The following is a 15,085-nucleotide window of genomic DNA, read 5'->3' on the forward strand; positions in this document are numbered from 1 at the left end:
TTAAATGGATGGAGCAGGATATCCTGACACAGAGTTTGTCTTCCAGTGACTGTCACTGTCTCAGTAACATCCTTCACACCTTCTTTAAGCCCCATTCAGGGTCCAGTTTAGACTCCCATTACATTCAGTCGCCTGCCCCAGGTCCCCTAAAGCAACAATGTCACCGTTGGAGAGCCCGGCCAAGGCTGGGGGTGCCCCTCCTGTTGGCCTGGCCTCCAGGCCCTGCACTTGGCTCCTGTGTTCCCATCTCTCAGCCTGGCCCCGACTTGGATGGGGCCGCCACCTCTTTCCACACAGGGTCCCATCGCCCAGTCAAGGGGGTTCATTCTCCCCAAACACAGCATCAGGAGTGGGGGGGGGTGACAGTCCCCACTGGGTCTCCTTCATGTGAGACCCTGTGCTGTTGAAAGAGCAGGCACCCAGCCCTCGGGGGTGGGGGGCTGGGGGGCGACATGCGGCCCACGATGGGCAGGCGGGTCTCCGGGTGGGGCGAGCCAGTGTGCAAGGAGTTCCGCGGTGGGTTCTCCTCTCCAACGGCTTCTGTGCCCCTACCTCTCCCCGTGCCTCCCCTCGAAGACAGCGCGGTGCCCGGGACGGGAGCCATGGGAGCCGTCAGCCACCGCCCCCTCTACACACACACACACACGCACACGCACACGCACACGCACACGCTGCAGGGAAGCAGGACCTGAGTGCAGGGCTCTCAGCGGCCCTGAGCGCCCCGCCCGGAATCGGACAGCCGAATGGACAGACCGGATCTCCTGGCCCGGACCATGCAGGACTCTCCTGCCTGGGCTTCCAGTGTGGCCGCCTCCTTCTGGAAGCCTGGGAGGCTGGAGTCAGGCCACTTCTTGTCTGTCCTGGCAGCAGACTGGGCTGCACGCTAAGAAGTTCGTGGCTCGCCCGTGGATCCTGACCATCAGGTGGCCAGAGAAACTGGGGACATTTCTGTTTTGCCTGTTGAAATGTTTAATGACAAAGATTTTGTTCAGTTTCCTGATGTGGGTGTCCAAAGATGAGAGACCCATGTGTGTGATCTGTACCTCCTATGAGATCAGCCCTAAGCTAGTTTAAACATGATCAAGTTGTGTCTACATGGCAGACTTCGACCTCTGCATGTCCTGTCTCCTGATTATGTTTAGAGCTGACCATGCGTTGTCTATAATAAGAAGATTTAGACCTGACCATGTTCTGTGTACGCTAGGACTATGGGGACCTGGGTAGAGACCCGGCCTGGCCTCAGTACTGGGAAGCTCCGTGCCTGCATCTGAATGTCAGTGCTTAGATGTCTGGGGTCTGGAGCTGAGGTGGGCTTGTCTACGTAACAGCCTCTCTTCTGAGTGTGGTGACCTGGTCCTCCCAAGGGTCAGTGCTATGGTCGGGGCCTTAGTCTTAATCCCTGCAAGGTTCACCTTCCCTGGGGCTCATGGAGAATCCTCAGGAGGACTACCTGGCAATAATTCCAATTTACCAGCACGTGCATGGTGCATAGGGAAGCAGGTTTAGCTGGTGAATTGATTGCAGGGCACGCAGATCGGGCAAAAGGCCGATGGGTGAGAGCTGAGGCTGCTGCGGAGCTCTCCCTCCAGTCTACCGTCCCTACTCAGCAGAGTCCAGAGCTGCCCCTCGGCTTTCAGCCCTGCTGTCCTGTGAGTTTTCTCAACGTGTAAGTGAGACGAGAAAGGACTGAGCATGCCAGCACCAGGGTCGTGTGTTCAACTCTAGTATGAAAGCTTTAAAAACAGTTAAAATCACACAGAACCAAAGTGAGAAGAGGAGGACTCCTCTGGGACAAGTGTGAGGAAAGGAGACCCACCTGACACTTTTTCCCATCCCAGGAGGTCCCAGGGACCCAGCTTGTTTCCACATTGGGGGAGCCCCCTGCAGAGCCATGGTGTCCTGACCAAGGGGACGTGTGACCCCAGGTGCAGGGTCTGGGGAGGTGAGGTCACCCTGGGACTGTGGACATGTGACCCAGGTGGAGGGGTCTGGGGAGGTGGGTCACCCTGGTGAGTGTGGATGTGTGGCCCCAGGTATAGGGTGCGGGGACTGTGTGGGTCTCACCATACCTGCATGCGTCAGGATCACATGTATGGGGAGACCGCATATGCGCTCTTTGCCTGCAGTGTGTCCTGTCCCCTTTGAGATTTCCAACCTCTGCATTAAGGGTGTTGTCCTGATGAACCTGTGGCTCCTTTTCTTCTCTTAATCTTGTCACAATCATATGAGGTCAGGCATGTTTGAGTGGGTTGCTGCTCTGTGTTCCGGTGAGTGACAACACTTGGTGGTATCATATTAATACTATAGCATATCATATGTCTAATCTATGGGGGTCACCACTGCCTGGGTCCCCCTGGACAGAGGTCAGGTGAGCACAGACTAGCCCCCCCTAAGAATGGTCTCCCACGTGCTCTGTGAGGGTACCGTGATGGCCCCTAAGGTAGGGGACTGTGTCTGGGCCTCCGACATTTGTGACGAAGGGGAGTCGAAATGGAAGCCCAATTAACAAGACATTATTTTAAGAATTTATTTTAAGTGAAATAAAACACACGTCACATACCCTTTACCATCATCACCATTTTAAGTGCACGTTTCTGAGGCATCAGATATATTCACTTTCTCGTGGAGCCATCACCACCATCCCTAGAACTTTTCATCTTGCAAAACCAAAATTCCACAACCATGAAAGTCTCATTCCCCATTCCCTCCCACTGCCCCTGGCACCGATATCCACTTCAGGCCCTGAGTTGTCGACTCCAGGGCACCCACTGGAGTGGAATCCTGCAGTGTTTGCTGACGGGTCATTTTGGAAGAGCTGACTTTCAGTCTGAAGCTCTGCCTGTCTGCATCTGAAGAATCTGCATTTAAGGAGAGGGTGTATGAGGAAGGGGGTGTATGCGGGACAAAGGTGTCCGGGGTGCAGGTGAGCCAGGACCTGACCAGCTGCCTTTTGGGTCCTCTGGTCCCATCTCTTGGTCTGTGCCTCATCTGCATCATCACTGTCCCCGCTGGCACCGCTGGGGTGTTGTTGTCTGAGTGAGAGTCCGCTGGTGCCCCTGCTCTCCTCCCCTCCTCCTGCTGGTTGGGGAGGGAACTGCTTGCTGTGTGGTCTCTACTCCTGAGGCATGAAGGACCCTGTAGCATGGACCTGCAGAGTTTGGGGTGTGGTGCCAAGAGCATGGGGCCCACATAGGACACGACATCGGGGCGTGACAAGTGCTAGGGCTGCCTCATCACTGACAGGGAATGTTGCCCAGATCCTGCTCGAGAGGGCGTGGTGGGTGGCCTGGGACCCTAGAGGCCCCATTCCTATACTGGAGCTTGGAGAGTGCATCCCCATGGGCTCCAGATTCACCCCATATCTTCAGCCATATCCCTCTGTCCTGTCTTTGAACTCAGGAAAACGAGCTCTCTTGTCCACAACATAGGCCTGGTCCTGTTGATATTAGGATTCTTTAAGTTAGGCGTCCTGGGATAGCAGCTCTTTTTAGGCCTGAGAAGGAACAACTCCGGAGTGTACAACAATTTCAGATGAAACTAATATTCAATGACTATCCCTAACTACTCGGTTGTTGACTTCTATTAGTCATTATTCTCCTGGTTTTAGCTCTGATGTGGGGATTACAGAGGAGTCAACATTTAAATCTTCATAATCTGTGTATTTGTAGCTTCAGTATCATTACTGACCCATAGTATTTTATGGTTTGGGAAGAGTTATTGATTTCATGTATCATGTAAAGGATTCACAATGATGATAGGGCAATTAAGATTACAATAATAGCTAGTAAATTGTTCACATTTTCTCTACCTGTGCATCTATTGTATGCATATGAGTTTAGATGTCAATATTAGTGAAATGATATAGAGGACTAGAGAACTTATTTTAAAAATCACTATTAATGTGTGATGAAGAAAATGTAAAAGTTCTTCCATAATCGGTGATGTTGTATCTTGAGAGCCTAGATGAAATTGATATGCCTTAGTGATATACAGGATTTTAGCCTATCATTTAACTTTGACAAAGCTACATCACTTTTTACTTTTATCTCATTTATTGAGGAAGACATAATTGTTATGGTGTTGGCTTGAAACTGGTTGAAAAGGACTTGAGTCCTTCCTTATTTTACATTTACATAGGTAGGATCTTGAAACATAGGATATGGTGGAGGACATCCGTGTAACCATTCTAGGTTAGGAGTAGCAATTTCCACAGCTAAGACTTCTTGTTTAGACACAAGTGCTTTTCAAAGTATGAAGATTATTAGCATTACTGCTGCTACTGAGATGAATGAGCCTAAAGACAAAATATTTCATGTTGTGTGTGCCTCAGGGTACTCAGACTAACGTAGTGACATCCCTGAGAGGCCACGAAAGTGCTGCAGGAAGTCATATTTACTACTACAAATATACTTGTGAAGTGAATTTTTGCTCATGCTGAGTTAACTGTATAACCTGAGAATAGTGGGAATCAGTGTAGGAAGCCTCCTATAATAGTGAAGACTGCTCCCATGGACATTAGGTCATGGAAGTGTGCTACTACATAGTATGTATCCTGGAGGACAATGTCTGGGGATGAGTTGGCTAAGATGATTCCTGTCAAACCACCTACCGTAAAAAGAAAAACTAAAGCCTAAAACTCATAATATAGTGGGAGGTCATATAGTATTACCTCCGTGAACAGTTGCTAACCAGGGACTTCCCTGGTGACACAGTGGTTAAGAATTCGCCTGCCAATGCAGGGGACACGGGTTCGAGCCCTTGTCTGGGAAGATTCCGCATGCCGCGGAGCAAAAAGCCCGTGTGCCACAACTACTGAGCCTGTCCTCTAGAGCCCGCAAGCCACAACCACTGAAGCCCACGCGCCTAGAGGCCGTGCTCTGCAACAAGAGAAGCCACTGCAATGATAGGGCCGCACACTGCAACGAAGAGTAGCTGCCGCTCAGCGCAACCAGAGAAAGCCCATGCGCAGCAACCAAGACCCAACTCAGCCAAAAAAGAAAAAAAGAAAAGAAAAAGAAAAATTAAATAAAGAGTTGCTAATCAGCTAGATACTTTTACTCCTGTAGGGATAGAAGTAATTACGGTAGCTGATGCAAAGTATGCTCCTGAGTCCACAGCTATCCCTATGGTAAACATATGATGGGCCCACAAGAGAACTCCTAAAAAACCAGTGGACATGACTCATACTATTCCCAGATAGCTGAAAGGCAATTTTTGTCCTAAATAGTATGCAGTGATATGTGAGATTATAACAAACCCTGTTAGGCCATGAATACAGACTTCAGGGTGAGCAAAGTATCAAAATAGGTGTTGGTATAGGATTCGGTCTCCTCCTGCAGGGTCAAAGAAAGTAGTGTTTAGATTTCTATCTCTTAACAGCATGGCAATTCTGGCTGCTTGGACTGAGATTGGTAATTATAGTAATATGGCTATAGTTGGGGAAGATTAAACAAATAATGGTGTTTGGTATTGGGATATGACTGCTGCTTTTGTATTAAAGACTATAGTAATAAAAGTAATAATACCAAGAATTGAGGAGACACCTGCTAAATGTAAGGAGAAAACAGTTAGGTCGACAGAGGCTCCTGCATGGGCCAGATTGCAGGCTAGAGCTGAATACACGGTTCCACTGGTACCAGAACCAGCTTCTACTATTGGTGATATGAGTAGGAGTAAGAATGATGGGGGAAGTAGTCAAAAGTTTATATGATTTATTGGGGGAAATGCTACTTCAGGTGTCTGAGTTATTAGTGGCCCAAGTCAGTTTTCAAAGCCTGCAATCATAACGGGTACAGCTATAAAGACAATTATTACAAGTGCAGGGACTGCTATGACTACCTTACAGATTTGGGCATCTCCAAGTAGCGGTCCAGGTCAGCATAGCTCAGCCTGGATTAATACAATTAAGGTGCTGCCTGCTACTCCAGCTCAAGCACCAAATAGTAAATATAAAATGCCGATATCTTTGTGATTTGTTGAAAATAATCAGCAGTGTATGAACAGAGGTAAAATGACTGAGTTAGCATTAGACTGTAAATCTAAAGACAGAGATTGAGCCCTCTTTCTGGCAAACCCTGTGGTGAATCAACAAATTGAATTGTAACTTCAGAGAAGCAGCTTCAATTCTGCCAGTGATTTTCCTGCCTTTTTTTTTTTTTTTCTTTTTTTCTTTCTCAAATGAAGGAGAAGTAGACTGAAGCCAGTTGACTAGAGGATTCGCCTGTTAACTAAAGTTTCCTGGGGTTAAAACTCATCAATCTCGTAAAGATTTGGATTAAATACAGTGTTTGCTTTACATTCAATTGATGTAGGATAAAGTCTTGCAATCCTTATTTTTAGGAATTAAGTAAATTTCACTTGTTTAGGGTTTTGAAAGCTCTTGGTCTGAACTAACCTAAATTCCTAGTCCAGCACCGATAGAATGGGTGTTGTGTGTTGTAATCGTGTGGGTATTATGATTGGTTATGATAGGAAGGTTATTTCTTTGTATGTTCAAATTGGTTTGTGTTTGTGTTGTTTAATGAAAGGAATATAGTTAGTGATGTGGAGTATGTTAGCTGCAAGTAGAAATATATGCTGAGGCCTGCTATGATGGCTATTAGTGTTGGTAGAATGATGTTGTCGTTTTTGTTATCTCTTGGATAATTATTCATTTGGGTAGAAACCCTGATAGTGATGGTCGATGTCCTAATGATACTATAATGGTGAGGAAAATGATTGTGATGGGAGGTGTTTTATCTCATGTGTGTGATAATGATACTCTTGTAGTACATGATCTGGGCATAAATAAGAAGAAGATAGTGTTGTTATGATATAAATTAGTATGTTTAGGATTGTTATAATCTGAATATACATTATAATAGCTGTTATCCATCCTATATGGGCAATTGATGAGGAGGGTGTAATATTTTCCAGGTGAGTATGGCGAAGTCTGCCTCAGCCTCCAGCTATGATTTATAATATCACTATGATTAATAGTATATTTAGGTTGATGGATGGTGACATGTGGTATAAAACTGATAGGGGTGCAATTTTGTCATGCTGATAGCATCAGGTCTGCTGTTCATGGGATGCCTTGTGTGACTTCAGGCACTCAGAAGTGAAATGGGGAAAGTCCTACTTTTGTGACAAGGGCGATTGTCATGAGGGTGGATGCTGCTGGATTAAAGATTTTTGTTATTCATGGTGCTCTTTGACCAGAGTATATTAGATTAATGATAATAGCCATTATAAGTAGTATTGATGTGGTGGACTGTTTTAGGAAATATTTGTTGGATGCTTCTGTAGCTTATGGGTTCATGTTTTTTATTAGAATGGGGATACCATTAACCAGTGTGAGCTTGTTATACAATTATATTTCCTGAGAAAACGGTCAGTAGAATGATGGTAAAAACAATGAGAGTTTATCAGCACAGGAAGGATATACAAAAATATTTTGGGGGTATGGGCCTGAAGCTTACTTAGAGAACTTTACTATATAGCATGTGGTGTAATGTGGTAGGTAGCATGGAGAATGTAAAATTATTAGGAAGAATTCAATTCCAGGAATAAGAGCATTGAAACCTCTATGATTTACTCTATCAAAGTAACTCTTTTGTCAGACATATTTCTTAAATTTGTGGTGGGTTGCCTGGTATGATGACAAATAGTGAAAACTCTCATATACATAGGGTTAATGTTAATCGTAAAAAAAAAAAATTTATAAGAGATGTATGCGTTGATCATATCAAAATTGTAGGTAGGAGGCTCAAATTCATAGAAAGGAGATTGTTAGATGTGTTTTAATGATGACTTGGGCTGTATATAATTCTGGCACCTAGGGATTGTCGAATGCTCCTAAAAATAGATTGCTGTGGAAATGTTTATGATAGGGAAATTGACATATTCTCTAGGAGGGACGGGGTGAATGGGCCTGCTACATTTTCTACATTGAAGACATATACAGGTTTTGATGCTACTTCTGTTAAATCAAGTGGGGCTTCACTGGATTTCTGCTACTGCAGAGATAATCAAATTCTGGGTAGGGGTCAGGAGAAAATTACTCATAGGTGTTCTTGTGTAATAATTACTGTTGAAAGTGTAAATGATCCATTTATCAGTAAGACTAAAAATAGAATAACTGCTACATTACTTCATATGAGATGATTGTCTGTGCTACTGTTCCTAGAGCTCCAGTGAGTGAGTATTCTGAATGTGAAGTTCATCCAGATCTGAGGATGGAATAAATGGCTAGGTGTGATATGGCTAATAGAAATAATATGCCGACATTTATATTAATTAGTGGATAAGATATGGGAAGAGGAATTCATGTTGTGAGAGCCAGGGTTAAGGCTAGCATTGGGGTTAAGGCTAGCAAGAGAAGCCACCGCAATGAGAAGCCCGCGCACCGCAACAAAGAGTAGCCCCCGCTTGCGGCAACTAGAGAAAGCCTGTGCATAGCAACGAAGACCCAACGCAGCCAAAAACAAATTAATTAATTAATTAGTTAACTATTTTTAAAAAGTACTATATCCTTCTGTGCAGCTTCTCTGGGAAGAACAGAGAGATGGCGTAGGAGAGTGAGAAAGACCAATATTTAGTGCACATCTCTCATGCAGGTGATCTGCTGGCTCAGATAGATTTATCCCCACTTTACAAAGGAGGAAATAATCTCAGAGAGGTTTAGTAATTTTCCCAAAGCCAAACAGCTATGGAGTGGCAGAACCAAGATCTGAACCAAGTCTGTTACCTTCAAAGCCTAAGTCCTCATCACAACAAAACTCAATTAATATTTACATTTATCGAATTACATTGCAACCTGGGGAGTTCTTGGCACAATCCTGAATAAGAGTGAGAAAGAAAGAAATAGCATTGTTCCTACAGTCAACCCAAATTTTTGGAGCAGCTGCTAGATGCCTGGCCCTTTTTGGGGTTCAGCAGTGATCAAGACAGGAAGAGTCCTGCTTTCATGAACCACGTAGTGGGGAGGAGAGACGGGTGCAACTTGGGTGAGGGATTTCACCTTGCTGGACCTCTGTTTTCTCATCTGGAAAATGGGATGGGTGTTCCTCATTTTCTGGGACTGTCCAGCCCTCACATTCTCTGATTCCATAAGAAGCATTTGTTTTCCTGTTTCTTTAAAATTCATTCAGGCCGTGAGCTGTGATGAATGTTGTTAGCTGCTCCCCAAAGCACTCTATTCCCACCCTTTTCCTGTGATCAGGTCTTTCCCGAAACATGACTCACAGTCAGTCACTCAGTCAAGTCACAGAACCTAAGGGGCACCCAGCAGAAAAATTCCAACCCTTGCTTCCCAGGAGCTCTGCGGTCTACCTTCCAGGTAAACTTAACTCACCTGGCACAAGGTGGCCATCCCTGGTTTCACATCAACATGATCTCAGGCACAAACCTCCTTGTTTTTCCATTTTGTCTTTAAGTTACTTGTTGAAACAACTGCACAAGTATGACACAGATATAAAATCAGGCATCTTCTGCCCCCAGTGCCTACTAATAAATGATTCTCTGCCACTTTAATGATAAAGATAGAACATTTCAACATTCTGCTACCCTTATTATTTGTCGTTTTTGTTGATATTTCTATTGACTACATCTTTCAATATTTTAACAATGGAACATTTATTTAGGTTGTTCGAGACCCAGCCTTTAGTGGTAAAGGTTTTGTTGTTATATTTCTATTATGTTTCCTTTAAAAATCATTATCCTATTTAAATGGATTAAGTCAATTCTATAGGCATTTATCTTATGATATTGATGAAATTGATACATAGAGGGCAGTAGTACAAGTTGATTGGACTTGAGAACATCTATTAGCACAGTTAAGTATAAATATTATCTATATGTAAACCAAAGTACAAGCCGAGTGAGATTCTCTGACTTTTTTTCACTGTCTGCCCCTCAAGCCTGTGAGAAATGGAATATTTCTTGCCCTATCAGTAAACAAAGGATGTCACAGTCTTCAGCACTTGCAGCCCTCCAATGTGAGCCGGCGGGCCCTGAGGCACTCAGGATATGCAAATACAGAATGCAGGCCCCAGAGAGCGGAGGTGCATATCAAAGGAAGGATTTCAGTGAGCCCAGGCCAAGAAAAGCGCCACATTCCTCACCTTGGGAGAGCTGGTTTTCCTTAGTTAACAATCACCTTTTGATGTTCCCCATTACCTGCGCCAGTCCCCCGCCCTGTCCCCTCCCCCCGGTACTTTAGCTCAGGGAGGAAGGAGCGCAGAGGGACGCGGCTGAATAAGGGGCCTGCGCGCCTCGGGAGGAGTTTTCAGCCGCTTTCCCCGCAGTCGGGAGGAGGGGCGCTGACGCTGCAGCCGGACCCTGCGCCTCCCTTGCCCCGTTTCCCCTCAGGACGCTCAGGCCGACCCCCTCCCCACGCCCACCAGGCCTCGCGAGCCAGGCCGAGGGCAGGGGCGAGAGGAGGGACCGAAGTTCCCGGGGACCAGACGCTGGAGGCCGCTCTTTCTGCACAGCAGCGGCGGGTGGCAGCGAACCCCTGCCCCTCAGAAGCTGGTCTTGTGCTGCCGCCCGGGCACCGGACCAGGCGGAGGGCCGGCGCCCACTTACCCGGCCCGCCGTCCCCGCGACTGTCACGGCTTCGGCCGCCGGGGCACCTCCAGAGCCGGCAGCCTCAGTGAGGTCGCCCTCCCCTCGGGCTCCGGGGCAGTTCCGTGAAGGCGGAGGGAAGAGACCCCGCCCGAGCCGGGAGTTCCAGCTCTGAGGAAACGCGGGCTCTGTTCAGCGCGCAGTGGGTGGGACCGCTCTGCCCCGAGGCCTTCCGGGAGGGAGCGCGGCGGCGGGGGAGGGAGCCTCCAGGAGCGCAGGGCCCCGTCGGGGGCCCTTGAGGGGCGGCCCGGCCTGGGGGCCACGCCCTCTGTGGCCACAGCCCAGGTCTTTTTCCTGGAATCCTACACGAAAAAGTTAGAAAGATACACAGTCTATAGTAAATATTCACAAATGATTGTTGCTGCTGTGCTCACTATTCTATTAAAGGTGTAAAATCCATACAACACTTTAAGTTCAAAATTAAATATGAATTTTTACCTTTCTAATGATGTCTCTGATATTCACAGTTGTGGTTAATGAATCAGAGACTGTGGCATCACTAGTTAAAAATGAGCTTGTTAAAAAAATAGAACTCAGGCCCACCGGACCTACTGAATCACAATCTGCACTTTTACAATCTCCCCAGTGTACTTGTGTACCCATGAATAGTTGAAAGGTACATTTCTACCTCGACATGTCTTTTCTGTATGAGAAATACACACATTTTATCCAGTTTGATATAAATAAAACACTCAAAAATGCATATGCCTGTGTTGAAACCATCATTTTATCATTTCTTTTCCAGACAAGTATAGTCTCTATACTGGTTTTGTGGATCACATGCCATACTCTTTTCTTGTACTTAGAAATAAGGTAGAGAAAGTTACTTTGTAAATATATATATATATATATGTATGCATGTATATATATTAGTGGATAATTGAAGACACTCTTCTAAATTAAAAGCAGTTCTCTTAACTTGCTCTTTTCTTCTTGGGTCACATTATGAACTCTTCCCGTGGCCACATGGCATGTGTACTTATAATTTCAGGGAACTGCTGACATTCCAGGATGTGGCCATAGATTTCTCTCAAGAGGAGTGAGAATGCCTGGACCAAGATCAATGGGAATTGTACAGGGATGTGATGTTAGAGAAGTATAGGAATCTGCTCTCCTTGGGTGAGGATACCTTCCTTCCAGAATTCCTTATCCAACCACAGGGTTTGGAGTCCTTCATTTGTAGAATGTCTCCTGAAATCTTCTGCTTCCTACAATAGGGTTTCAGATTGCAACGTTTCAGGAAAGATTGGGAGTTTGTGGGTATAAATTTTCTTATTCTTTTAAAATTGCAGCCTCCCTTTTAATATACTTTGTAACTTCTTGGGATGTGTCTATATGAACTGTGTACTATATGCTTCTGTTATAGTCCTTACAATATTTTATTGTCTTATTTTCTGTAACCGTTTTCCATGGATTCTTTGGGCTTAAGGTATATTAAAAGGGAGACTGCGATTCTCCCTTTAAAAGGGGACTTATTAAAAGGGGACTTCCCTGGTGATGCAGTGATTAAGAATTCGCCTGCCAATGCAGGGCACCCGGTTCGATCCCCGGCCCGGGAAGATCTCACGTGCCACGGAACAACTAAGCCAGTGGGCCACAACTACTGAGTCTGCACGCCACAACGACTGAAGCCGGTGTGTCTTGAGCCCGTGCGCCATTTATTTTTTGGAGAATAAAACCACTTCTGAGTGATTAAAATTTAGGCCAGCTAGTCAAAATGCTTTATCACCTGTTCTTCTAAAACACTGATCAATGGAACAAGTTTTACTAGGGATAACAGTGTAATTGTATTCTGGAGTTCATATGGGCAATATGGTTTATGACCTTGATGCTGGATCACGACATTTCAATGGTATAACTGCTCTTAATTGTCTGTTTGTTCAACGATTAAAGTCTCACGTGATCTGAGTTCAGACTGGAGTCATCCTGGTTGGTTTCTGTCTATTGCAGATTTCTTCCAGTATGAAAGAAAGGACAAGAGCAATACGGCTTACTTTACAAAATGTCTTCAAACTAAATGATGATATAATCTACATTCAATTAATTTATACATACCCTACTGTAGAACAGGGTTCGTTACGCGGGCAGAGCCCGGTAATTATGTAACACTGAAACTTTTTCTGCACTGGTTCAAGTCCTCTTCCTAAGAATATGTTTATAATCAACATTCTTTCACAAATTACCCAATTTAATTCACCATAGCATTCCTCATATTAACTAAATGGAAAATCCTAGGCTATATACAAATCCAGAAAGGGCCAAAAATCATCAGCCCCCATGGATGATTACAACCCATTGCTGAGGCATTCAAATTACTTATTAAAGAACCACTATGTCCATCAACATCATCAATTTATATATTATTGCCCCAATGCTAGCCTTAACCCTGGCTCTCACAACATGAATTCCTCTTCCCATATCTTATCCACTAATTAGTATAAATGTAGGCATATTATTTCTATTAGCCATATCACACCTAGCCATTTATTCCATCCTCAGATCTGGATGAACTTCACATTCAAAATACTCACTCACTGGAGCTCTAGGAACAATAGCACAGACAATCATCTCATATGAAGTAATGTAGCAGTTATTCTATTTTTAGTCTTACTGATAAATGGATCATTTACACTTTCAACAGTAATTATTACACAAGAACACCTATGACTAATTTTCTCCTGACCCCTACCCAGAATTTGATTATCTCCGCAGTAGCAGAAATCCAATGAAGCCCCACTTGATTTAACAGAAGTAGCATCAAAACCTGTATATGTCTTCAGTGTAGAAAACGTAGCAGGCCCATTCACCCCGTCCCTCCTAGAGAATATGTCAATTTCCCTATCATAAACATTTCCACAGCAATCTATTTTTAGGAGCATTCGACAATCCCTAGGTGCCAGAATTATAGATTCTTTCATCTTGTAAATATAGTTTTTTTCAAAAAATAATTTTTATAGTTTTACTACCTTTTTTTTTTTTTTTTTAATAGTCCTCTTTATTTTTTTTTAAAGATTTATTTATTGATTGATTGATTACTATGTTGGGTCTTCCTTTCTGTGCTAGGGCTTCCTGTAGTTGTGGCAAGCGGGGGCTACTCTTCATCGCGGTGCGCGGACCTCTCACTATCGTGGCCTCTTTTGTTGCGGAGCACAGGCTCCAGACGCGCAGGCTCAGTAGTTGTGGCTCACGGGCCTACTTGCTCCGTGGCATGTGGGATCTTCCCAGACCAGGGCGCGAACCCGTGTCCCCTGCATTAGCAGGCAGATTCCCAACCACTGCGCCACCAGGGAAGCCCTAGTTTTACTACCTTTAAACAAAATGTACTCCATTGCTGTGGAATATTCCTTCATAGGGGCGTGCATGGTTCATTTCTGCATCCGCCTGTGATGGCCTTCAGGTTCTTTCAGGTTTGGCTCCTGTGGCTGCGAGTCCATGTCCGTGTGTCCTGGTGCAGGGCTGGTGGGTTTGTGTTCAACTGGGAGGAGCACTGTGGGTCTCTGTGCAGGGACTTCGCTATCTGAGGCCCGATTGTTTCAGAAGTGGTTGCATCCCCCCGTTGCGTACCAGGCTTTCCATTGCTCCACATCCTGCTGATATTTGATACTATGTCTTTCATGTCTGCCATTCTGGTAGGTGTATGCACAGTATTTTTCTTATGGCTTTAATCCCTCTGTTGTTAGTGAAGTTGTGCATCTTGTGGTATTCATGGACTATTTCCTGTTGTTTTTTTAAAAAGTTTTAAAAATTGTGGTCAGATATACATAACACAAAATTTACTATCTTAACCATTTTTAAGTGCACATTTCAGGGTCAAGAAGTAATTCACACTGTTGTGCAAACCTGACCACCATCATCCTCCAGAACTTTTTCATCTTGCAAAATTGAAACAGTCCCCATTAAACACTCACTCCCCATTGTCCCTCCCTCAGCCCCTGGCACTCAACATCCTACTTTATGTCTCTATGTTTCCGACTGCTCTAGGGGCCTTGTATGAGTGGATCAAGCACTGTTTGTTTTTTTGTGTCTAGCTTACATCACTGAGCATAATGCCCTCAAGGTTCATCCCTGCTGCAGCCTGTGTCAGAATTGCCTTCCTTTTTAGGCTGAATAGCATCCCCTTGTATTGACGGACCGTGTTTTTCTTCTCCATTCATCCATTAGTGGACACATGTAATATCTACATTCATTTCTCCTGTCATAATATTTGTGGAATAACATCAGAAAGTCCTATGAATCAAAAGTCATTTGCCATTAACTTTTTTCTTAAACTTTTTGTTGTGGAAAACATCAAGGCTAAGAAAAGGGAAAAATACATGTCAGCTTCACTTGTGTTCAGGAATTAAAGCTTTACGGATTCACTTTATTCCCTGTGTGTGTGCTATGCGTGCGCATGTGCCTGTTTGCATACATATGCTGTGCATGTGCATAGGTATGTGCACTTGCACACATTAGTGTGTGCATGGGCATATGCGTGCATGTG

Source organism: Eschrichtius robustus, chromosome 7 (assembly GCF_028021215.1).
Source record: "Eschrichtius robustus isolate mEscRob2 chromosome 7, mEscRob2.pri, whole genome shotgun sequence".
Classification (NCBI taxonomy): domain Eukaryota; kingdom Metazoa; phylum Chordata; class Mammalia; order Artiodactyla; family Eschrichtiidae; genus Eschrichtius; species Eschrichtius robustus.